The sequence below is a fragment of the Grus americana genome, chromosome 16, assembly GCF_028858705.1.
Source record: "Grus americana isolate bGruAme1 chromosome 16, bGruAme1.mat, whole genome shotgun sequence".
NCBI lineage: Eukaryota > Metazoa > Chordata > Aves > Gruiformes > Gruidae > Grus > Grus americana.
The window spans coordinates 8,342,506-8,368,258 of NC_072867.1; the positions used below are offsets into that span (position 1 = coordinate 8,342,506).

A 25,753-nucleotide genomic window follows, 5' to 3' on the forward strand; every position below is an offset into this window, starting at 1 on the left:
TACTAGCTAGTGAAAAAATGACCTTGGCTGTAATGCCAAATGCTGCTGAGAATCATTATATCCGTCAGGATATTCATGACTTGCACTTTAAAATTGTGGTTTCCTTTGGGACAAGATAGTCTCAGGGACAACTGTGTTTGAACATGATGGTAAGCGAAGAAATCAAAATCTAATACACTGAAGAGGTTTGTATATATGACATTTAAGACTGATGTTGCTGGCAGATGAGATGTTGTTGCTTAGGGTATGACAGATTTGTTATTAATTATTAGTTCATTATTAGCTTTATCTAGTTCTTCACTTAGTTCTGTTGTATTACACTCAGTATTTAATGCTTGGATCTTCAACCAGACTTAAACTTCCCCCTTCTTCTCACTCCCCTCCAATTTGGAGAGATTATGAATTGAGACAAGGTTTGTTAATTTATTAATCTGTTTTAAAAGCCATTTGTCGAGATACTTAGGGAGGGGAGAGGTAAGTCACCAGCCAGCTGGCCATCTCGGCCACCCACAACATAAGAAAGGGCACCAGATTTCATCAGATTCTTGGATCACCCCTCCATCTTTTAGATGACCAATTACTATTAGAAACCAGCATTTACAGAGCAGGGAATCTTTCATTTTCTTGGGACAAAAGCCTTGTTAGTCTGCATTTATAGAGAGAAATTATGCCACTTTTTACCATTTCCTGAGCAGAGCACACACAGGAGAGCATTCCATTAGATTTTCTCACACTTGAGACATATTCAAGATAAATGTACACTGGCAGTGTGGCAAATGGAGGCTCTACACGTTCCCCTTCTCCCTATCTCTTTCAAGCTTCAACAGGTGTGATCAGATCAGGATATTCAGTGTCTAGGTGACTTGGTTTACATGAGACCAGCCCGATCTCTGGACATTTGCAAACTCTCATTTCTGAAGCTGCAGTCATATTTAGAGGCTGCTTTTTCAAAGTCCCCATATATTGTTTTTCATACTGAATTCTAATAGCCATAGTTGGGGCCACAGATTACAGGAATTTAAGCTGCCACCTTATAAATTGTTAGAAGAAGTCAGTGGGACATTTGGAACATGAGTGAATTGGAGCCAGCTGGAAACAGAATACAGGAGGTGGATGTTCTCCTGAAGGGGTGCTAATAATTCCTGGTAAAGATCAAAATGAAGGACAGTTGGGTTAGTTTTGGATGGCACATGGCTTCACATGAAGAGAATCTCTCTTCAGTCACAGCTTAACATCAGGAGGTTTTTTGCTTTCTAGTGGAGATCCATTTTCCTGTTCCGTTTGCCACTTGGGGGAGTGTATTTACAGGTGTGTGCTCTCCCTAGGGCATGCCACCTGGACACAGAGAGAATTGCATGTGGTGCCCAGAGACATCAGTTCAAATCCCAGACTTGCTTAGTCCCACAGGGCAAGCAGAGCTCAAGGGGGGGATCCCAGAAGTGGTTGGCAGCACAGCGAATGAATGACCCTCTTCTATGCTTTGATAACCACTCTCCCCAGGAGTCCAACACTGCCTCCAAATTGCACTCTACTCCACCTTTGTGCCACATCAGCCTGCCTACATGGCAACAGGACAACCTGGACATGAGGGTTAGAAGAGCCCTGGACTGGTTGTTCCCTGCTCCACTTCCAGTGTCGCTTCTGAGCTCAGGGATCACAGCCCTGCTCCCAGGTGAGCAGGCCACCAGCATTTTCTTTCTTCACTCTCTTGATACTTAGGAGCCTTTAAAACATTTCCTGTTAGCTGTGATGTCTCTTGCTAGCCACATTTCATCCTATGACTTGAATCTTTACAAGTTTTGTCCCTAGCTGCTCATGCTACTCTTTATGCTTATCAGCACTGCTCTGCCGTAGTGCCTACTTTCTGTTTGCCACCCATGCCTTGAGACAGGGATGCACCAGCCCTAGGAGTTACCAATAGATTGAAGCTGCAGCAGTTACCAAACTCCAAGGCAGAAGACGACATTGGTGTAACGGATCAAGATCTTCATTCAAAGCCTGGCAGCCAAAAATCTTGATTCGCCGGTACAGCCAGCTCAGCAGTGTGCTTGGGCATGTGCTTAGCTTTGGCATTGTCCTCAGAGGGCCTTAATCATATGCTGAAACACTTTTCTGAATTGATGCTGCAGGATGGCACAAATGGTTGTCCCACATGCACCAGTGCATTAGACAAATGGTTTTACTGGATGGGGAGGGATGTGAAGCTTGTCATAACCTTTAATCAGTAGCAGAGTGGGGAAAGGAGGAACACTTGAACAATTTTTACATTAGCTTAAGTAAAAACATGTGAATTGATTAGATTCCTTATGACATAATGATAGCTGAGTTTGCTGCTGTATCTCTGATATTTGTCAAGCAATCTCTATGATAGCAACTACAGCAGAACTGCTGTCAGGTGTGAGCATGCACACAGTCTGGGTAAGGAAATTTCAGGTATGCAGGATTTACTATGCAAATATTCACCGTGAACAATGTAAAGGAGACCAGAACGCTGAGGATTCTTCTGCTTTTCTTAAAAAGTTGTAGAAACCCTTTTCTTACAGAGATGAGAAAGACCAAGCACTTAGTTGTCTACTGCTACTCACTGTACTTTAAACATGAAAAACATCCCCAGTTGTAGCTCGTTTATCTTCCTGGCCCAGGTTGTGCCTTTTCTGATGAAATAAGTAACCGAAGCTCACTAGGGAGAAAGAGACTTTGTTTATCGTCACATGGGGTGCAAAGATAAGGAAGCCATTCCCCAGCGACTGCATTGCGTTGGGTTCAATCATTTTTCCTCCTTATTACCCTGACCCCTAGCGCACATCGTACATGTCTACAGGATAGATTAACTACCTCCTCTTTGCATGCAGGGTGCCTCCAGGAGGCTGCAAACCATGCAGATGCTTTTGCTGTGTTTTATGTGTAGGTCTTGAGTACGTGATGCAAGAGGAGTCATTTCACTTTGCTTCTTTTTCTTTTCCTGCAGTGAGCCCGCTCTGTACCAGTGATGCCTCAGGAAGGTAGTAGCTTCAGGGTCTTTGATACACTGAAATTCACTTTTCTCCTCTTTCCACTGCTGGTTGGCTCTGAGCTAGCTGTGGCAGACACTACCAAAGAGATCCATTGCAAGTCCTTTTATCTTATGCTATTCTGTAATGCCTCTACATATTGCTAAACAGCCATTATAGTCTTCTCCACAGCAAAACGGTCATTTTAAAAAAGAACTTGCTGGAACTCAGATTTTTTCTTCTGAAGTCTGATGAATGTCAGGCTACCACCTAGTGTTTCTGTACAGAATATCAGGGCATGGGGGATGCTAGGAATGTGTTTCTTCTTCCTCAGTATCTTCTGTGTGGCAGATACTGCCCTAAAGAGGTTCACTGAAGAAATAAGCCTCTTATACTTCAGCCACTGTCCTTCAAAGAATTTAAAGCTGCAGCCAGATATGATTCAAAGTAGCTCCTAATTTTGACCAGCCTCCCCATTTTGATCAGCTCACCTAAGTTTTATGTACATTCAGGAATATTTAGATGACCTGTTAGGTTGGTTAATGTAAGGCAAATGCCAAACACTTGCCTGTTTATTCTGATGTCCTGCTTATTTCTAAACTTTCAAAATATCTGATGATCTTTTGGGTTGTATTAGCAACTAGAAGTCCCAGAATCTCACTGTCCTGCAGCTAAACAAACACATTACAACCTAGTTATCAAGTACAGCACATGCTTCATCAGTGTATAGTGTCTAAGAACTTACAGAAATCATCTGTTTGCTCTTTACTCTGAGAAGATACTCCGAGAAGTTTTGCTTGGTGTCGTTCCTTTCTAAAGGTAGAGTGGTCATTTGTCTTTACCAGAAAAGGATCTCACTTTAAACCTGTAAGTTTTTCTAAGTTACCAATACCTGTATGAACTTTTTGAGGCAGTGTGATGATTATGCGACAAGGAGGATTTCCATTTTTGTTGCAGAAGGCTTTTTGCCAATTTTTTTAAGCCTTAAGAGAAATTTTTTTGCAGGGGCTTGGTGAGAAAATGTTCTTTATTGTTTCAACATGTCTTGGGACAAATACAAACTAGTCCTGAGGCAAGACAGTATTCAAAATTAAATTAATTCTCTTAAATATGTTATTCCAAGATACTGTTGATAATGATGTGTATCCCAAAGCGTGCATGGTACTGTTGGGTGTGTGTCCCCTCTTTTAATTGATATTGCCTATTCAGTTGATTGAAAATGAAAGTAGATTAATTTTACTTTAATTTTATTCCCTTCAGACAGTAACCCGGAGATAGTATATCCTATATACTTGGTACTTATTCTGCTGAGTATGTTTTGCAAGCTTGGATTCACCCTGGCCCATATACCAATAAATTATTTATTGAATGCAGTGCATTAATGCAAAGTGACACAATATGACAGGTGCTTGGTTTTACCAGCATGTGCGAAGAGACAGACCTTGCCCTCTATAGCTTGTGTGTTGGGGATGGGCATCTCTGAAAAAATTTTGGGGCTGCCTCCTCCTGTTCCCACTGTGGTGCCATGACACTGCATGCTTTTCCATGCAGAAGGTGGAATTGCTATGTCCAGGTTGGGACACAGTTTTCACAAAGACTGTGACATGGCCATAATCTCAAAGGAAATATGAAAAGCAGAGCTGAGATATAAGCTTGGAGCTTGTGCCTTAACTGTGCTGTTTCAGGCAGTTCAATAGCTAAGCTGCAGGACAGGATCCTGAGACATGAGTGACTTGCCAAAAGCCAAGAGGTCGGGGCAGGAGGAGATTAGAAGGCTCCTCAGTTGGTTCAGAGTGCCCTGTTTTCCATGCTACACATCCTCCTGGGAAGCAGCACTTGTGGTACAGAAAAGCACCTGGGCTTAGCACCACTAGCTGGTTAATCTTTGCCCTGTATGGGTACAGCTGGGATTCCTCAAAAGCACAAAGCACTGAGGAATCCAGGGCTCTGCCAGTGTATGGGAGAGAAAACGCACAGATACCTGGGAAGGGAGAAGTGTCTGTCTGGAGAAGCAAGAAAAGAGTCTGGGAAGTTTCCAGGAGGCAGTTCCAGGCTTGCTAACATGTATTCTCCAGTGTGCCAAATAGTTCTGTAGAAGTCTATGGTTGCAGCAAGGGCTGCTAACAGATGTGGCTTATGGCTCTATTCACCTGCAATGCACAAATGTGGTACGAGGTGCTGCTTTGTAAATTGGATTACAGGATGGGGAAGATTTGTTTGTTGTGTATTGCCAAGTCCTAGCTGTTCCCTCTCATTGCCTACAGCAGAGAAACTGCTTTGTGGGGACCAATGCAAGTCAGCTGTGGGGGTGCTCGCCACCATGAAGTGATGAATCCTGACCCAGCTGTGGGTGACAGTCTGGCAGGATGAAGTGGTGAGGGAGGACAGAGTTAGCTGCATAAGCTTGGTAGACTGTCCAGAGGGATGCAGCTCTCTGGATGGGCATTTGCAGATTTATGGAACTAGATAAGCATCGGTGAAGATGAGTAATGATGCCACACAGGGTGAAGGAAAACTGCTTCCAAGAATATGAGTTGTAAGAAGAACACTGAAAATAGTGTCAGAAATAGTGTCTCTTCCAGCCCTGTAGGTATCTGGCAATAAAAATATATTGATTAGCTGACATTCTTGCTAACAGATGCTAACAAAGAGAGCCTGTACTAGGCTGTTTTTTATACTGAATCATGGCTTGTACATCGGAAACTACTGGAAAGAAGTTCTTGAAGTCTTATATTCATGTGGACCCTGCTCCCGTTTCTGCAGCTGAGCCCCTTACCTGAAAGGGCAAATGGGGGTGGTACTTCCCTCTTCTGCTACTCAGAAATAGCGATCTGCTTTCTTCTCAGCACATCTCTGTCTCTGCACTTTCCATTCTTGCTCTTCTATCTTTTGTAGCCTTTGTGGGTTATACGTGCCTTGCCTCCTAAAGCTTGTGTGTTAAAGGAGCAAATTTTCCTGGCGCTTCCTCTGTTTGACCTGTTAATGCTCCCTTGCACTCAGGAATAATAAACCAGAGTGACCTAATGCATGGTCACATCATGCAGCAGAACAGAGAGCAAGCAGCTCAGGTGGTGAAGGCTGGAGCGAGCACATAACTTCAGGGGCTGATGGAGCAACTGTAAGATCTGTGCCATCATGATGGGTGAGATGTATGCCTGAGTGCTGCAGTTTTTTCTTATCTGTACCCAGTAGCTTAAGTATAACTGAGGTTTTGGTTCGTGACTTCTTATCAAAGTATATGTGTATCTCAGAACACTGAAGTTATCAGCACAGAGAGATAGCATAGCAATTGCAGGTGGCTGCCAGCCTGCCAAAGCCCTGTGTGTTATGCTTTGGCTTAAGCTCCCTGCAGATGAGAACCGCGTAGCTTCTCATTGCTGTGTGCCTCGCTCATCTCCATGCATCGTGAGCAGCAGGCCTGCTTCTCCAGGCACAGCTGGGGTTTTAGGCAGAGATCAGAGAGGAAAAGTGAAGACAAGAGGATTGTGGCTTCCTTCCTGCCCCGTGGCTCACTGCAGCACATTAGCTCTGTGTTACGCAGAAGTGACCATACAGGTCCTTCTATTCAGATTTTGGCTGTATTCATTTCTGGGTGAATACAGATAAAAAGCTCCAGAACGTATGTTCTGTCTTTAGAGGTTCTGGGACTTCTTTCATAGAAAATTAGGATCTTGCTATTGAGACACAGTTCCCTGTCCAAATTCTGAATTTTGCAGCCAAATTCTGCAGCAGTTCTTCAAATCAATTCCCCACTGAAGTAAATTATTTATTTATTCAATCAAGGGGTGGAGAAATGGTTCACTCTGATTCATGGCAACAGAAGTCCTTAATCCCAGTTGCTCAGCTGATATATAAGCCAGTCTTTCAGTTACATTCAATAACATTTTGACTTTAATTCCTCTGAGGGATCTGTCTCTCAGATGCCTGAAGTAAAAGGCCGATCCTTGTGTCAGGTGGGCTTCTGCTGTTTTGTGGGCTTGATGAAAAAAGCAGCTCTTTATGGGGAGACAAATCAAAGCTGCTTTCTTGCCAGGTGTAGATGAATTGGATGGGTAGAGAAAAGTGGCTTTTTAATGCAGAGGCGTGTGTTAGCTTAAACAAACAAACAAGAAAAAGAACAACTAAATCTGGGCATGAATTATAGCCTGCTTCAGATTTCAGTGTGTCACGTTTTGAATTGAGCTGGAGTACCTATAGCTTTTTTTTAAATTGCATTTGAACAAAAGTAAATACAAAGAGAAAGAAACCAGGACAGCAAAAGCCTGCAGGAAATTCCTCTACTGTAAACAAAGTCACCTTATGATTGATGTGAATGTACAGCCCCTTGTAAACATGTCTGTTTACTTGCAGGAAACCAGAAAGAACCCACATTGGGAGCTGCTGATTTTATCTAGCTTTGCTTAAATGCTTTTGGCTTCCAGTAGTCACTCCAGAGGGAACACAGGAGTGATGGCTGCTCCCTGGAAAACTCGAGTCTACTGTACTTTAAAACCTGTGCCAAATACTGCAGATGGGCAGAGATGCATGGGAAAGATTGATAATAGCATTTTGTGGCTGTCCTGAACCTCAGCAGTGAAAGCTTATTAATAGTGGATGTGAAGCATTAATCCTTTGCGAAGGAGCTCTAGTTTTCAGTGCACCTAATGAGGGAATTTTATATCTCTAAAAACATAGCAATAACCCTGATCCTACACCCTGAGGTTCCTGTAGGCTACTGCTGAAAATTCATTGTTCTAACAAAGATTGTCAGTGCTGCTGAAGTTGATGAATTTTGTGTTGATGGAAAATGTTGTCATTGTTTGTGGGATACATTTTTCTTTAAACGTTTGCTCATATCTGAGAGTGAAATCCTGGCTGTGCTGAAGTCCATGGGAAACTGGTCATAGCCTTCAGGGGGGTTGCAAGTCATGGCAAGCAAATTTTTGTAATGGATATATCAGAGAAATGATGGGGAGCTATGAATTGTCTCCTGCTGAATATGTGACATGTGGCTACCACAGAGAAGCTTTGCATTATAGATACAAAACTAATTACTTGGGTGATGATTTGGTTTTGATCTAGAAATCCCCATTGCCAGTTGGTTGTAATCTGTCTGCCAGGAGTGAATGCATTTCGGGGTTACTCCCAATGACTTGTTCTGTCTTCACATGGGCAGACGTCTCACTGTTTTGCAAAGGATTTTTTTCCTCAAATAAGAATTGCAGTTTTGAGATGCTCTGAATGCTGCAAACAATTACCACTTGCAAAATGCATCAAAATCTGCAGATCTATTCCCATGGGAAAATGTTACACCTGGGATTGTTCACAAAAACGTGCTTCTGGTTTGTAAAATGCCTTGTCATAGAGTGTTATATAGAGGGAAAATAGGGAGGGAAATATTTTTTTCCTTTGTATATATGGATTTGGAATTTCAAAGAAGCTTTTCAAATATTTTGGGCCAACAATCATTTTGTACCACAAAGGATCTAACAGCATATTGGCATCTGTGCCTTTGCATACATTGTTTTTCAATGAAAAGTATTTACGTGCGTAGGAGTGTTCACAGGCAGTGTTAGTCACTGAGACATTGTGCTACTACACAAGAACCAGTGCATGAAAGGGGGCTACCGTGTTATCATTTTCTGAGCTGAGTAAAACTCAAAAGATGAAGGTGGGAAAGGGGGATTAAGATAACAGGCAGAGCCTGAGCATTGCCTGAGCCACATACTTAGCCACATGTTTAATTTAAGCTTAAGAATAGTCTCCCAACTTTGCCTGGTCAACTAGTAAATCATGTTTGCCAATTCATTACAGACTTCTACTATATCCCCCTGTACTTGTCTCCTTTCCAGCTGAAAAGTCCTACCTCTTCAGTCTCACCTTACATGGAAGCTATTTTCTGTTCATTCTTATTGCCATTTGCTGTATGTTTCCTGGGTCTCTTGTATCCTTTTAGAGGGAATGAACTGCACAGCGGGCAGTGGTCAAGGCTCACATCTAGGTATAAGGAAGTTTTCTATTCTGTTCTCTGTTAATTTCCTAACAATTTCTAAGATTATAGCTGGGGGGATTTTTGGCCAAGTACTGAGTTGATGTCTTCAGTGCAGTATCTCCAAGGATTTCTAATTCTCTTTTTGTCAGTGGTAATACTTAACCCAGACATGTCAAAGGGTTTATGGAGTTCGAGTTTCTTCTCATGTGCATTACTTTGTCGTTGTTGAAGTCTAATTCAATCTGGTGCATCCATAGCCTGTCAGTCAGTTTGTTGAGATCTCGCTATACCTCATCACAGTCAGTTTCGGGTTTGACAATCTTGAATGATTTGGGAATCAATTGCAAATTTCATTTTCCTAATCACCCCTTTCCTGCATTGTTATGGATGAGTTGCACAGGAGAGATGCCAGGACAGGCCTTTGGAACAGTGTTTTAGCAACCCTGTTCTGCTGTAAAAGATTAGTTTCCTTTCTTTTAACCAGTTATTAATCTACAAGACGTTGTTCCTTCTCACACCATGACAACATTAGGACTTTTTAGTAAGGGACTTCTTGAAAGTTTTACTTTAAAAAAACCAACAAAACCACATTTAAATAACATCAGCTAGATCATCCTTATCCACACACACAGGAAATCCTTCAGAGAGCTCTAAGGGATCTGTGGTACCATTATCACATATGTGTCCACACAATTAAGTCTGTTCCTTAGCATAGTTTCCACTAATTTCCTTGATACAAAGACCAAGTCTAAGTACTCAAATTCCAGGATCACTCACAACTACGTGGTTTAGTGAGCAGACATCTATGATGCCCAAAAATTTAGTTCTACATCTTGATTAAATATGACATTTATCCACTCTTTGTGAAGACAATCAGTCTCCCCCTACAATTATGCTTTCTATTTTTGCAGCTTTTTGAAAGTCTCTGAACACGTTATAATTAGGGTCGTCATCTTAATGGGACAGTTGAGAGAAAGTCCTAATGGTTCCTATTTAGGAATAGTAATGTTTACAGACTGAGTTTAGAGAAGAACAAAATTGGCATCAAAGTTGCAGCTTTATAAGGAAAGTCCAAAGCCTGAATGTTGGCTCTGAGACATCTGCCAGGCACAGGAGCCACAATAGCCATCTCTAGTTCCCTTCAGGGTAATGCCAGGCATTAAATCCTGGCACTGATGAAGTCAGTGATGTCAGTAAGAGTAATGAGCTGAAAGTAAAAGGGGAATTTTAGCTAAATACAGGGAAAATTATGCATGTCACAATTAATATAGACAGATAGACATAGTAACTGATTAAATAGTTGTCTAGAGGCCGATAGAGGTTTCCTTACTGAGAAGGGAACTGAAGTAAAAGTCCATAGATGCAGGGTAAGTTTCCTTTCTCTGCTGAGACAGAACAAGGTCCTCTGAGCAGTAGCATTTTGCTTCTGTGGTAGTGCTGTTTCAGAGGCAGCATTCTCGCTTAGTCAGAAGTATGCTGTTTTCTGACTACCAGTGTTGCTGACCAACCTTTTACTACTTTAATCATGTGTTCTTTTGGTTTGTTAAGATGGAGGACAGAACAAGAGGGGAATTTATGCCAGACTGAGAACAAACATTGCCTCATGTGGATGGTTTTATACCTTGGAGGCCAATCCCTCAACCTTCTGACTTGTTTCCCCCACTTCTTTATTTCTGATGGGAAAACAACCCAGAAGGGTGTAAATCATGATGCAAGTCTCTCCACCCCATGTAAAAGTGAGAAACTGGTGCAAAAGGGGCTGCCACATGCATGCAAAGAGAGAGAAAGGGAGAGACAGCAGAATTAATTCCTTCTTAATAAATTTGACACAGAGACTGGAAACGTGTTTATAAAACCCTAACTGAGAGTAGAGGAGGGTTTGTATCTTTGTTTTTTTAAAGTGCAAAATCAGGGCTGGTTTATTGGACCCATGGGATTGGACAGTGTGTAGAAGGCCACCCATCTGGAAACCAGCTGATCACTGCTGAAACTTTCTTCCCAGGGTCTGTTCCTTCTCTGACAGGGTGCTGGGGTTTTATGAGAGGCCGACAGCAAGCCTTTTACAGACCGTAACTCCTTGTCTCAACAAAAATTGCTATAAATTAGCTGCAGAAAGAACCTGAGGGGATTGTCCCAATCTGGCTTGGGATCCCAAGTCCAAAGTCAGCAAGTTTAACGGAATAATCTGAGTTTTCAAATCAATTGTGTCTGGAAAAAACCTTTATGGGAAATGGGTGAGTGGGAGGTAGAAGGAGACAGTGAAAGGGAGGCAAGGAGTGACAGGGGGTTATTTCTAGATGGTGAAAATGTAGACCTTGTAAGTCTCTTTTCCCTAAAGACTTTTCAGCATTTATAAAGGAAATCAGCAAGTCTTTGCTCTGAGCCTGAGCATCCAAAATTTTATAAGCATTCAGACTCTAAGCTTTCATATGATCTTCAGAGTGGATCCCATTTTCACAATAACCTAAATCTAATACATCTTGGAACACTCCATTCCCATCTGAAAGATGTGGCAAAAACCCCTCTTTCTTATCCAAATAACCAGTCCAATACTAGGCTTGTATCCCAGAGTGGTTCCACAGTAAACAGGTAGTTTCAGTATGGAAAGAGATTATCTCGAATTATATATTGAACACAGCCGAGCATTGCGTCTTGTTCTGTCAGGTCTGCATAGAGTGTGAAATCAGTGGGGTGATGCTACAGGAGAGAAAGCAACTGAGGTTCTGCTTTTCAAAACAAGGAAGTTAAGTACAAGCTAAAACTTTAATAAATACTAAAAACCTTTCTTCAGGAAATTAAGTAAGTATTTTGATACAGTGTAGAAAAGTAGTTACCCTATCAAATACCCAAGCAGTGTTTCCAGGTAAGTAGACTGGATACTTTCTTATGAAAGCTATTTATGCCTAAATTTGTTTTGGAACTTTTGAAAATATCAATTAAATAGATAGCCATTAAAAACAAACAAACAAACATTAAAAAGTATCAGAGAGCAATTTGTTTGGGTTGAACATAAAAATTGCCATGGCAAACTTTTGCAGTGTACTTTCACGTTTTATGGTAAACTGTTTGGCTGCTTTGTTGCACAGAATTCTCAATATCTTGATTTTTACTTTCCAGAGTGGCTGAATGACTGAGCCAAGTGGTTGAGGAAGAGGATCAAAGCCACTTGGACTTCTCATCTTGGAGGGAGGAGGACATCTCTGAGCAAATCAGGAAAATGCTACTTGTAACCAGGGATAACTGCAAGAAGCATTTTTAAGCTGGAGGACATCTTGCCTGGATGTTAACAGCACTTAATGGCTATGTCCTTTCTGGAACAGAGAGCAGATCAGCAAAATGCAATGAGCAAGAAAGCCCTTTTGGATCCATCTCCACCTGAAGACGGCACCAGGTAGGCTGGAGAGGGCTTTGGGTGGGGATGCTGACGGCATATGACTAAAGATGCTCTGTGAACTGTGGAGTTTTCTCAGTCATTTCACATTGTCTTTGTCTGAAATTAGTCTAGTTTATGGACTGGTGAGGTCAGTCTCTTCTAAGCTGTGGCATTTGGATGTGCTAATGCTGGGCTTTGGCATGGTATGAATCAGTAGTAACTAGGACGTGCTTTTAAGATGCCTCTTTCCCCAGTCATAGCAGTAATGTCCATTCTGCTTTTAGCTGGAGTGTGTTTCATTTGTGGGTCGAAACACTACTTGAACTGCAATAATTAATTATTACCAAGTTTAAAATCAAGTCTGGCTTACATAGGAATGTTGTCAAAGACCCAGGCCTGAGCTAGAGCATAAACCAAAGGGCAGTATCTCTAGTTGGTACTATCCTCGTATGACCTCTTGCGTGTTAGTAGGTGTATGCGTCTTTTGTATTTGTTAGCGCACAGGACTGTGTGACTGTGCTCTCTCTTCCACAAGATGCAGCTGGGGGAAAGGCACGGGTAGCAACTCAGTGCAGAATTTTGGATATGCAGACATTGCGGTAATTTGAATTTGGAATAAATTTCTTAAGCTATTTGCAGGAACACTTGGAGGCTCTCAAAATGTCAGAGAAAATACACACTTCCAGTGTGTGAAATGTCCTGGCAGAAAGCTTAGCACAAAATACCAGAAAACAAAACAAAACTTTCACCAACTTCCACCAGCTGGAGCTGTTCCTGTAGCTGCCAGTCTGCCTTGGTTCAGAAATTGCCTACTGCTGGCTGATCTGTAGTGCTGCTGTGGTTGAAAGATACAGTGAAAGGGAGCTCTTTAAGTTTTCAAAATGTATTATGTGTGAAAACATTCAAATATACACCTAATTTAAAACAAAACTGTTGAGAATCAGGTTTTTTGCTGTTTGCAGGCATGCCAAAAACTCTGCTTTCTCCTGCAATAGCTAATTCTGTAACTTAGTCTGACTGAGGCTGGTCCAACTCCTATTAAAAGCAGTGGAAAACTGCTGGTGGAAGCTGGACTGAGCTCATCTGGTGCCCTGTTGAAATTTGTGGTGATATACCAAAGCAGAACGAAGATAACAGCCTCAGACTGTAAATTCATTGGGGCAGGGACTCTCTGTTTGTATGCGTTGTATAGTGTTGAAGACATTTGTCGACACTTCAGAAATAATGAATAATGCCAGTGTGAGGAGGAAATCTCTCCACTCAACCCTAGGTGTTTCTGCTGTTAAGTGTTGAAAGAGAAACACAGAGCCCTGAACTTTGAAGACTTGGCAGGTGAGGAGAAGGAAAAATCTTTTCACTTCCTGTTTAAATTTAAGCTTAATCTGCATTTGTTGGGTCTGGTAGAAATATTTGAGCTTTTAATTTAATGTGTTGGTTTTGGGAAAACTTCTTGGGATGCATGGCATGAGAACACCTTAGATATGTGGCAAGGTTTTGATTTAATTTCTACTTTCATCTGTTTTCCATTTCAAACCAGACTAATTGCAGTAAGATTCTCTGTGGCAGAAAATACTAGGAGAAGTGTGAATTTGGAAGTTTTCTCACTTGACAGTAACTGTAAAAACAGTCAGCAAATAGGTTTTAAAATGATATAGTATGGGAGGGTGCAAAGTCTGGTTGTCTTCATAGTAGCAGGATTTCACTGGCACTACCAAGTTTTCAAAGCTCTCAAATTCAACCTATTCATATTTACAGAAAAGCTACTTTGCACATTTGAATTGCATTTAGTCCTATTTTAGAGACTTTTAAAATTCTAGCATAAGCTGACATGTCCCTGGTGTTTGAAGTGCCCACATTAACCATCCACATTTTGCTGTTAAACAGCTGATGGATGGGTATGCTCATGAAAGAAAATTGCTTGTTTAAAAAAGATAAAAAAGGAATGGGGGGAGGCTTTAAGCAGTGCTTATGGAGGAGGACTGAAGAGTCCTTTGGCATGTTTTTTCCCCACATGCTGTGTCCAATAGGGTTTCCTCAGGTTGATGTTGGGTGGGTTCCCTTGCCTGGGCACTGGCGTGGTGGCTTGGTGGTAGGCAGTGCACGTGTTCCCCCCTGCTCCCCTCTCCCAAACTGCTTATGCTCTAAACCTGGTCATTGAATGATCCTGATTTTAAAAAAATGGTCCTATAATAGCACTCTAGGAACAAGATGAAGCAGCGAAAGGCAAGAATATCTCCACTGCCAAACACAGTGTGCCATGAGTTTATTGCTTCAGTGATACTTTTTTTTTGGGTACAGACTTTTCACAATTTTTATTTTATTTCAGATAGTGTCTTAATGGGCAGTCCCATGATTTTGAGCTGCCATAATACAAAACTGGCATTAAATGTCTCCACTACAAAAAATAACATATGTTTGTGTTTGTGCTTTATTTTGCTATTCAGGTTTTTTTGTTAGAGAAATGTTTGAATTCACATGTGCACTGAGGAAGATAAAGAAACAGAAAACCAAGAAACCTCTTAAGAACATGATATTGTGCTGTGATTTATCCTTCAACAGATTTGTAGGGAAAATCTTATAGCACTGAGATAAGCTATCATTATGGGCAGATTTGGTGGTGTATGTGCATATGAAATTCTGTCTTGGAGTGTAAATCACATAATGTGTATTCGGTGTGGTGAGCTGGGCTGTGGTCCTGCTCCTTCCTTCAGATGTAGCAGAAGGTAAAACCCCTGGTGATAGTGACAACTGAGACACAGCTGTGGGACAGCTCAGTTTTCTCTTTTAGAAAGCTCGATTCTACCTAGCTTAGCTTTCTGTTTTGCAAGATCCGTCTGCATCATTTCTAACCATTGATCCCAGCAGCATCTGGGACCTACAACACAAAACAACAGAGCAATAAATTCTGGCTCCCTTGTTTCTGTGAGAATTAATGATTCTATACATTTTTTTAATGCATTCAAGTCTCTTTTTGGGAATTGCCCTGTGGACACAGGCTCCTGTGCGCTTTGTGCTTATCAGCTCATGATACGCTATTGTTCTGTATGTGTTGACATCATTTGTGTAGCTGTTGAGAGAAGCAGGAAGGAAACTGAAATGCCAAGTGAATTTCAAAGTTGTTATCACCGTGTGGAAGAGGGACAGTTGTCAAGTGAAAAGTGACAGAATTGGCAAGACTGGATCTTGTGGCTTGGTACTTCTGAAACGCCAAGTAAACAGCAAACAAGCAGTTAAACAGAGATGCAGAGAAATGGGGTGTCACACTTGCTATGTTCAGGCTGACTTGGGAATCCAGGCTCCCAGGCTCACAATGCTGATTCTTTTAAAAAATCTTTTCTGCATTGCACATATAGAAACATATTCTTACTGCACTCTTCTGTGTTTGTGTGGTTGGTTGAGCTTAACGTTTGCATGTTAAAAACCCAATTACTGACCCTTATGTAGTGGAAAGTTGGGTCTGAACTGTGAAGTGTGAATATATCTGTGGACATTTCCAAGATTTGGGATTCTGTTAATTATGAGGTTTTGGTCTAGGCCTGTTTCTAACTGTAGCAGAACAAAAACCTCCCCACTGTAAACTTCCTTTCACAATAGAATACAAAACCCCCAAAGCACATAAGCCACAAAAACCCTCTCCGGATAACCTTGCGAGTTGTCATCAGGAGGTGATTCTACACCCTTGGCCCTAGTTCTTGTATAGCTTGGACTTAAGCTCTCCCAGAAAAAAAAGTATTCTTTCTGGTAGTATTTCCTATATCCTGAAGGACAGAGCCTCTCCTTTTGCTGGATGTTACACTCCAACTTTCCCCAAAGAGTTAGTTCTCATACAATAGAGAACAATGCTAGTTTGGCAATGAACTAGATCAGCTGATCGAGAAAGTCCTTTCTGTAGTGAATCTGTGATGCTGCTGTACTAGAATGTGTAGAAGGAGCCATGAAATAGTTATGGGAGAGTAAAATTGCAGTGTTTGCTCTGGAGACAGGCAGAAGTAAAAAACTCATACAAAGTGATCTATGTATATGATAAAGCAGAATACTTTTTAGACACATGACACATTTGATTACATTAAAAATCCTTGTGTTCCCTTTTCTTCCCTTGCTTTTTATGTTAGGTGGTGTTCTGGCTCCTGGGATGAAGGATATAGATGGGGTGTTGGATCTTCAAGCCTTCTCCAGAGCTAGGCAGGCTGATTAGCTGCATTTTCATTTGCTTCTAGTACAGCAGGATGATATTATTATTATTGTTGTTGTTGTTGTTGTTGTTGTTATTTCTGTATGAGGTATAGGATTATCTTAGGGATAGGAAGCTCCTGTGACCTAAGCCAGGGTCTCCAAGAAAGAGATAAAGACTAGAAGTGTTTAGGAGATAAATGGGGAAGGAAAGGATATTCCCACCTTTGCTTTTTTGTTCTTCAGGGTCTTCTTGCCCTGATTGTAAGGGATGAGTTGTGCGTACCAAATTCTCATTGGCAGATCTTCATCCTCTCCCCTTTTTTGCCTGTCCAGAGCAGGGAAGTACCCTGGTCCCATCCCAATGCTCTTTGGGCCTCCTCAAGGGCTGCTTGTTACTAGTTTTGAAATCCCCTGCTGATCGCAGGATCTGCAGAGATGGGAGATTTGCTGGGTAGCACACTCTCCCTGCTCTGTGCCCTCTTCTGGGGCTCCACTTGTTAGCACAGAGGATGTGGCAAATTTTCTTGTTTCCACCCTCATGGGGAGAACTGCTTGTGGTTAAGATGATTTGCAAGTGTGGTGTTTTGTGGTTACATTATTGCTTCCTCCTATAATTCCACATGCTCTGGCGCACAGGGTGTTTAATAGCATCCTCAGGTTGACTCCATGATGACTAATTTGCTCAGACCGCACAGACTATTCATATCCTCTGGTAAGAAGCCGAGTGGTAAGGATTGATTATAGACCATAGTGCAGGCTCCTGAAATACAGCCTTCATTTACGATGGAGTCAGTGTGTGAGACCAGACATCCTTCACATGAAAGCAGTAAAAGAGTTTGTGCCAAGCAGCAGCCTGCATAGATATCTCCAGAATGGGCTAGCAGCTAACCCAACCTGGCTTACAAGATGTGCAGATTGTCAGTTTTCCACTCCTTGATTCTCCAAAGGGACCTTCTATCTAGGATAGTCATCACATTGGCCATTCTCACCACCACAGACTGGTCCTCAGATGGCATCCTCAAAACCGCTTGTAACAGCAGCCTGAACAAGCCCTCAGACCTCATTATCCGTGCTGCAAGTTCAGCAGCTTCTGCAGCTCTCTTCAGGCTGGTGCAGTGGGGCTGGCACTAGTGAAAATTAAATCAGTAGCAGAGGAACACATGCTCATACCAGTTGAGCTGTATTTGATGTAGTCCATGTTTGCACTGGTTGACTACAGAAGTCAACTTGTGTGCACAGGACCTGCCTTGTAAAGTGAATGGTTGTGATTTCCCCTGCTGAAAGAGAAACACAGCTAGGCTTACCACCCTCTGGCTTCTCTCTAACAACCCATGGTGGAAAAGTGCAGATACAAAGGCCACTTCTGTCTGCAGAGCCTTCCGAGCAGCAGAGAGCACATTACCCTTCAGCAGCCCAGCCAGAGTCCTTCCTCTCCCACTGGCAGATTGATAAGGAGGGACTTTCTTCCTCCACAACTAAGTACTGCTCTGATTTACTGCAGCTCTTCCTTAAGCACTTCCGGAGGTCAGAGGGCTGCAGGCATTAGCCCATAATGGGAGACCTGAGGTCATTTGTAACCAATACCAATGAACCTGGGTGCTGTGCAGTGCAGCTGGGAGTAAATAAACCTGTCCCCTGATTTGCTTTGTAAAACCTCTCTCTAATGTGACACAGAGAGGAGGATGGAAGAATAATGGATGGTTCTCATCAGAAGAAATATAGTGCCCAGTGGCTTGTGAAGCGTGCATGTTTATCTGTTATTCTTGCAGGACACTACCCTGCAATTCAGCTGTGCTCCCTGAGGAGGCTCTGGTGGCCACAGTGGAGACTGAGGGCTGCATTGCTCGTGCCCAGGCAGCCTTTCTTGAGCCTACCTTGCTTCAGCATAGGTAAACATAGCCTTGTTATTTACCATTTATAATGGAAACTTAGAACATTTCTAATGAAAAGATTACCTTTTAATTCAGACACCACTAAAAAAAAATCAGTACAAATTAACCCAAGTTAGGTTGGCTGTGATAAAATTGCTGATGGTCTTTGCTCTAGTTGTGTTTGGAAACTGTCCAGCTGCAGTGACTGCTGATAGAAGGAATTAAAACTGTGAGCGTCCTGCAGGCAGAAGTCCTGGTGGAGGTAACTGAAGGACTGAGCACCATGTGCAGCGAAGCAGACCCAGACAGCGTGCACTGCTGTATGTGCAAATGAAAGGGACTAATCCTAAGGGCAACGAAATTTTCTGCATTTCAGTGCAGTAAATCCACTAAAATCCATGGCAGGGCTCTCAGAGGCTGGCTCTGGGGGTTGGCAGCTGCACACTGCTATCCCTGAACGGCATGGCTGAGCAGCTGTGGTTTAGGCTGGCTGCGGGGTTGTGCATCTGAACAGGAGGCCTGAGAGCCAGCCACTCTTGTGCTGCATCCAAGAGCAGAAAGGGGAAAGTGCCTAAGGCAGAGGGGAGAAGAGCTTGAATGGTGATGGAAGTACCATTAAGGATATTGGTTAGAGCTGGAGCGCTGAAAGCCTGTACTTGGTGGTGCAGCTGTCTATGTTGATTATGAGATGACCTCTCCTGGTATGACCCACCCTGTCCACGCAACAGTCTCTTGAGCTGAGCTGCTGCAGCAATCACAAAGTCGCGAGCAGTCTATCACTCATGATGTGAAACCACCAGTGCAGTGTCGCCATGAGATGAGCAACTCTTATTCCTGGACGCATCTGGGAAGCAATTCCCAGCAGAGGTAGGGAAGTGTCAACACCATCTAGGAGACCTGGGAAATCCCATCTTTAATACTGTGTTCAGTATTGGTTAACATACCCAGAAGAGGTAGATTCAGACTGGAGGCGGTACAGAGAAGGCCACCTAAAATGATCAGGAAAATGTACTGTTTGTGTTATATACAAAATTTGGCTTATTTTGTCTATCAGAATAAACAACAGGGACCTGTGGCTGTGCTCTGCCAGCACACTGGGAGTAAATACCAGGGAAGCAGATGATGTATTCACACTAAAAGATGATGTTTTGTATTTTAGTTAAAGCCTTCTTAAGGACACATGAGTGAGTGGTAGACAGTCCCTTGTATGTTTTGTTTTCACCTTCCTGGGCACTTCTGTAAAAATCTGGCACATCCATGCCTCCACATTCTGCAGCAAATTTACAAAACGGAGTTAGGCAGGATGCCTTCCCCTGTACATCGAGCCTCTGTTGTGTATGTAATTGGGATAGTGGTCCAAAAATCCCATGAAAATGTATTTGGCTCAGTTGGGTGGGATTTTTACAAAATGTGAGCTCAAAAGATAGGAAACAGTCTTTTTGAAACTTACACTTGAAAACAATGGTCATGCTTAGCACCTCCATTCATCCAATAATCCCAGAACAGGACCTGTCATCAAGTGGTACTTAGACCTGCTCGTGCCTACTCCAGCTTCATTACTGAAAATTAGGTCTATTTATACTGCTTTGAACGCTCCACACAATTCAAGTCCTGAGGAGAAAGACAGGCTCAATAGCTTGAGCAGTGTTTGTTTGCCTGGTTTTATCACTATCAGCAAAGGAAGCAATTTTCATAAACAGCGGGGAGCAGGGAGCCCCTCCCTGGTGTGGCTGTTGATCGCTGCGGTGGCTGTACCTTGAGCGCTCCATGGACCGCTCTGCACCTGAAGCCTGCCCTGGCGGCACGGAGGTGATGACAATAGGCCTCTAAGATAAACAAAATAACCGAATAAAAAGTGCTGAAAGCCAGCAGCAGGTGAACTGCTAAGAACAAACCCTGCATGCCCATCACCCCGCCTACGAGGCAGGCTGAGCTGTGGCTGGGCAAAGCTTATCATTCAGGTTAACAGACGGTCCTTTCTGCCCCCACCCCCCCCCCCCCCCAACACCTCCCTTCCCAACTTTCAACAATTGTTTGATTACTTGTGTGATACAGCTTGAGAGAGAAAATGATTAGCTTTCACAACAAAACAGAGAGGAAGCAGCTTGACCGGGGCTTTGTACAGCAGCCAGGTGCTGTTGGGTGGCTGGTCACTGCTCTCTTCAGGAAGGTAAATATTGGGCTAGAGACGATTACAGCTGTGTTCAGAGGAGCACCACACGGGTGACAGCCTTCATGCTGTCATGGGAACCCTGTGCTCCAGCATGCATTTGCATGTCTCCTGCTGAACCAGCTCTTGTTTGTGTGTCTTCAGCAGTAATTGGCTCAAGCCTCAGATAAACATTTTGCTCTGTTAGTTGGAGAGATGGTGCACATATGGAGGTACTTTTTGCTTTTGCTCCAACCTGCTTAAAGGCAGCTGTATTAGGAAGCAAGTAGACAATCCAGCTGAGATGGCATGTGCTCCAAAGACCACTGGTGTCGCCAGGACTCTGTGGACTCCAGCAGTCTCTGGAGCATATTCCTCTCCTGCCACATGCTGCCAATTATTTGCTTTGCTTCACTTAGAATTTCTAGGAAGAGAAATAGAATGAAAGCACCTAAAGCACTTCTCGACTAAGAGGCCAACAGCACCTGGCTGCAGAGGCACTGGGCTCCAGGAGCAGGCCTTCCCTGAGGTGGAAGCAGTGATTCTTAGAGATAAGATGGCAACAACTGGCAGGATTTGCGTTGTCACACAGTCTGTGTTCATGGGTGGTGGCAGTGTGTGTACTTTTTGTTACCAGGTTTCACTGTCTGCTGTGAAAAGAAAATCCCTCAGTCCATTGTGAAGAGTTGTGCAAAAACTGACTAGCAAATGTTAATATTATGATGAGAAGTATTGGCCCCTGCCTGTGTCATCTGTACTAGACTCTAGCAGACATACCTAGCACAAAGAGCTGACAGGGTAAACAGGGAGGCCAGATAAAGTAGTGCAAAGGGAGCAAAGGCACAAAGAGGTGAAGTAATGTGGTCAAGGTCACGCAGCAGGTCAGAGTTGGGCCAGCCTCTGGATCTCGCGAGTCCCAGGCCAATGCACTGCCCAGTGCAGCAGGCAGCCTCATGCACTCTGTTCTACATCAAATACAGGCACCCTCTGGGAAACTGTTTGCTGTTTTAACAGCTGCAAACTCTGTGTGGCATAGATTCAGATTATGTGACGCTTTCTCCCAGCTTCTAGTAGGAAAATCAAGGTACCACAATGGAAACTCAGGATCTTTTTGGAACAGCTTAGCATGGTGTTAAATCAGCTTTCTACTTTAGCAGCACTGTTCACGCAATCTAGAGTTTCATGAAAGCCCAGCAGGCCTACTTCATCGCAACCCCCAAAGCTGCAGGAAGAGGAGAGTAAATCTGGGATACACAGAGATTTTTAGGGCTTCTGTCAACCCAAATGAAGCACAGGCTTGGCAAGGCAGGGAAACCTTTTTATATTTTGTCCCTGCCAGATACCTGGGTGGTATTGCCCAAAGATGAAGGGAATAGAAGGGGACCCATTTATCATCTCTTCTATTTTCTCTTTGTATTTATTTTTCTTTTAAAAACATGTTAAAAAAATTAATTTAGTGCTGGGGAAAGGTGACAGATTAACAGCCCCAGAGATTTTAGCCCTCTGTTTATCCTCTGAACAGAGAGCTGTAAGCACATTCCTGGTGCTGCTCCGGCACTGTGCCCCAGCCCTGACCTCAGGGACCAGCTCCCGAGAGAGCAGCTACCCCATCCCTCCAGTCCCTCCAAGCCACTGGAACTGCATCCCCTTGGACAGAGCAAGCAGTGCTGCTCAGGGTGTGAGGCTGTGCGAGGGACTCCTGCAAGTGAGGAAATAGATGACGATCCACCTCACAACTCTGCATTGTGTTCCAAGGTCTCACAGCCATGGTGAGACTGCTCAGCAGCAAGCCATGTCTGTGCAAGGCAGGTGCACAGCTGCACAGGGATGTTGCTCCAAGTTCTCTGGGCCATGCAACATACTTTGAGTTCTCACTCCGCTTTCTGATCTTTGTTCCTCTCCCTCCAAGGAGGGGAAAAAAGCTAGTCCTGTGAGAGCACAATAGAAAAGGCTTTTGGGATGCCCAGGTGTCTGTGGGTCTGTAGATAGTGCTTTTTACCTCACTGAAGTGCGGAGTAGACAATATTTTCATATCAGCATGTAGAGTAAGACAACCATCTAGCTAGGGTGTGATTTTGACAGAGTCTGTGCATTTACAGCTCCTGACAGCTTCTGGAGAATTTTTAGATGCTCCATAATCATATGGTTTTATTTGGGGAATAAGCATGCTACATGGGTCCCAGCATTAGGCCACCAACTTTGAAAATGTAAAATTTATCCCCCATCCCTCCAGCCTTTCTCACTGACATACTCGGTTGGATTTTGTTTGATAATGGTCACTGTGGGTCATTTCAGATTCCCACCATAAAGGCCTCGTGTAGTTACCTTTTCATCAGCTCTGGTGTTTGGAATAACCCTTTGCAAACTAGGTATTTCTCTCTGCCATAAAGCTGGAGTTTTGGGGAGAAGAGAGGAGAGCATCCTTCACAAACTAGTCAGTGTGGGGGTGGCACGGTGGGGGGTATTCCCAATGCACACAACCGATACCTCTTTGCAATTAGTAATGCCGCCACTGCCCTCTCCCCTCACTCAAGAAGTGACATTCTAAGACATGTATTTGGTGTTTGAACTACCCTGTCTCCTGGACCCAAGGGACAGGGGCTGGGACAGCTCTGTGGGAGGCCCTGGTGTTGAATCCATTTGGCTGGTGTGCCCAAGGGGCCTTCCATCATCACCTGCCTCTGTTGGAGCAAAGGTGTCTGCTGTTCCAGGTGGTACTCAGGAATTTTATCCAGTGTGAGTTACTCAGGGAAGAAACCCCTCCTTTGCTGTTTCTGCCTATGGTGTCTGTCGGACGATTGACTCCATCCCATCTTTTTGCTGAAGGGGCAGAAATTTGATAATGGCCATAATTATGTCTGAACATTAAACGAATGCTCTGGATCATCACTGCTGTATCCACTTGTCCATAATTACCAGCAATGGACATGGTGGCTTCAAAGGCCACCCAGTTATCATTTATGTTTACTATAAACACAGCAGATGTTTTGGTTTACGAGGGTGGTCATTTTGCTGGAATTTGATGAGCCAGACCCTGAAATCCTCACCTGACACCAGCTCCCTCCCTCCTTCAGGAAGCAAATTCAATATAGGAGTGCTCTATGCCACCTAAAGAGGGAGGATGGACGTGCTATGCCTCATACACCTCTGGGATTTGCAGTTTCCCCAAGTTCCCTCTGAATCCCAGGGAGCTGCTCTGTGTTTATGAGGCTGTTCCATGTTTGCGAATGCTGTCTCCCCCCAACACCACTGCTGTCAGCCCAAGGACTCCAGGAGTGCAAAATGGTTATGCCAGGGACAGAAAGAAAGCTTAATGTGTTAACCAGCCTGGCAGAGCTGCAAGCAGGGGTGGATCTGATGTGGAGAACGTAACAAGCTATGCAGAGTTTTAACTTTATAAACTACCCTGCAGAATGGAGAGGTATCTGGGGGTAAAGGGGGGACGTGATAGCTGGTTTCGGTTACAGCTATCTGCTCCTATGGCGAAGTGCAACACCTCCCTGTGGGGAAGGACAGCAGGCACAGGATGGAGATGGGGAGTTCTGGACCCTCAGCAGTGGGGCAAGGATTAATTTCCCCTTCCATGGGCTCCACAGACTCTCTCAGTGCACAGCCCATTTATCATGCTATGCACTGGGTGAGGATTCAGGACTCTGCTGAAGTAATCAGAAAGCAAATTCCTCCTTTACAGACCTGTATGGACACATAGGAGTGTGACGCCACAGGGCTGAGAAGGCTGTAGCCTCCAAGATGGAGAGTGACCTTGTGAAACCTTGGCCTGCCAGATTCAGGAGAAGCACGGACACTTGTTTCTGTGAAAGCAGGGATCTCCGCCTTCCAGTGGAAGCTGGATCCCTTGCAAGGGATCCAGACAAGACCAGGCTGTGTGTAGAAAAGCCAGAAAGGGAAAAAGCAGAGGCAAGTCATATGGGGGGCAGGCAATAGGGAAGCACTGGAAGAAGATCTTTTAATTGCATTGAATTCAAATAATTGCATCAGTTTGTGAACATTTGCATAAACTATATTTGCCTATGAAAGCAGGTTGGAGCAGAACAGTTGCCTAAATTCCTACATCAAGGACTGGGTCTTTAATTTAGTGGCTAGTCACCAAATACTCAAAAAAAGAGAAGGTTTTGGATTTGGCCAAACTTTACTAATGTGTTAAAAACTTCTGCTAGTTGGTTGGGTTTTTTAATTCACTTTGCAAAATAGGTGAAAATCCATCTTGCAATCATAAGAATTGATGTGTCTTCAGTGAAATGTGAAAGGGCATTCAAAAAAATATTCTGTATGTTGTTAGCGTGATCTGAAGCAAAAGGCAAAGCCTGCTGCAAGGTGAGGAAGAGAAAAGAAAGCTCAGACAAATATAAAACTTTGGAGATTTTGAGAGCTCAGGACTGGCTGACGTTGCCCATGTCTTTGGCGTAATCTCTACAAAATTACAAGTTGGTAACTCATGCCTGATGGCAGCAGCAGAGTGTAATTTATGAACTGCATCTTACTGCCTTTCATGCTGGTGGGATGGAACTTAGTCGCTCACAGTCAGTCGGCCAAAAGAGATGGGAGTTTTCCAAGTTTTTCTCTTAGTTGAAAGTCTTCCATCTGGCACAGTGTTTAAGAAATACCATCAGAGTGGGTTTCTAAACTAGTTTTTTGCTGATGTGTAATCCTTCCTGATTTTTGTTCTTACTGCTTTTTTACTGGAGGAAACTGAAGTTCAGTGATTACAGGATGGACTGTAAACACTGATGGACTGAAAAAGAATGGAAATGGAGGCAACATATTTTGTCACTATAATAGCACCACTTTGAGAACTGAGTTATAACATGGGGGGGATAACACACTACTGCTGGGGAATGAAACTGTGCCCATGTATCAGCTTTGAGGCCAAACACAGACTCCTCCTTCGGGAAGAGAAGGCACAAAGGAGCCACCACTGTGCAAGGCTTATGCTTTCAATGAATGGAAATACTGCATTCAGCCTCACCCCACAGCTTGCTTTGAAGTGCCTGGGAGCAGTTCAGCAGAAAGGCTAACCACAGTGGCAGGGGGAGGTGGTCTGGAGATGTGCGGCAGGTAAGCATCTGCAACCTGACTCCAGGTAATGTGGTCTGACATTATTCATCTTCACTGAAAAAAGATGCTTCCTCTTATCTCTAAAGGAAAGAGCAAATTGGCTGGTGTTTGCAGCAGATAACACACATCACAGTGATGTATTTATAAGGG

The 25,753-nt window shown here is 43.4% G+C and overlaps 1 protein-coding gene across 1 annotated transcript in view; it reads left to right on the forward strand.

Annotated features, from left to right (window-relative positions):
* Nucleotides 1–12,287: 12,287 nt before the first annotated feature.
* TBX1 (T-box transcription factor 1) overlaps nt 12,288–25,753 on the forward strand; it is a 139,336-nt gene continuing 125,870 nt past the window's right edge. The window contains exon 1 of the mRNA XM_054844818.1: nt 12,288–12,352. The gene's annotated coding sequence lies outside the window, so the exon portion shown is untranslated. The remainder of the gene's footprint in view (nt 12,353–25,753) is intronic.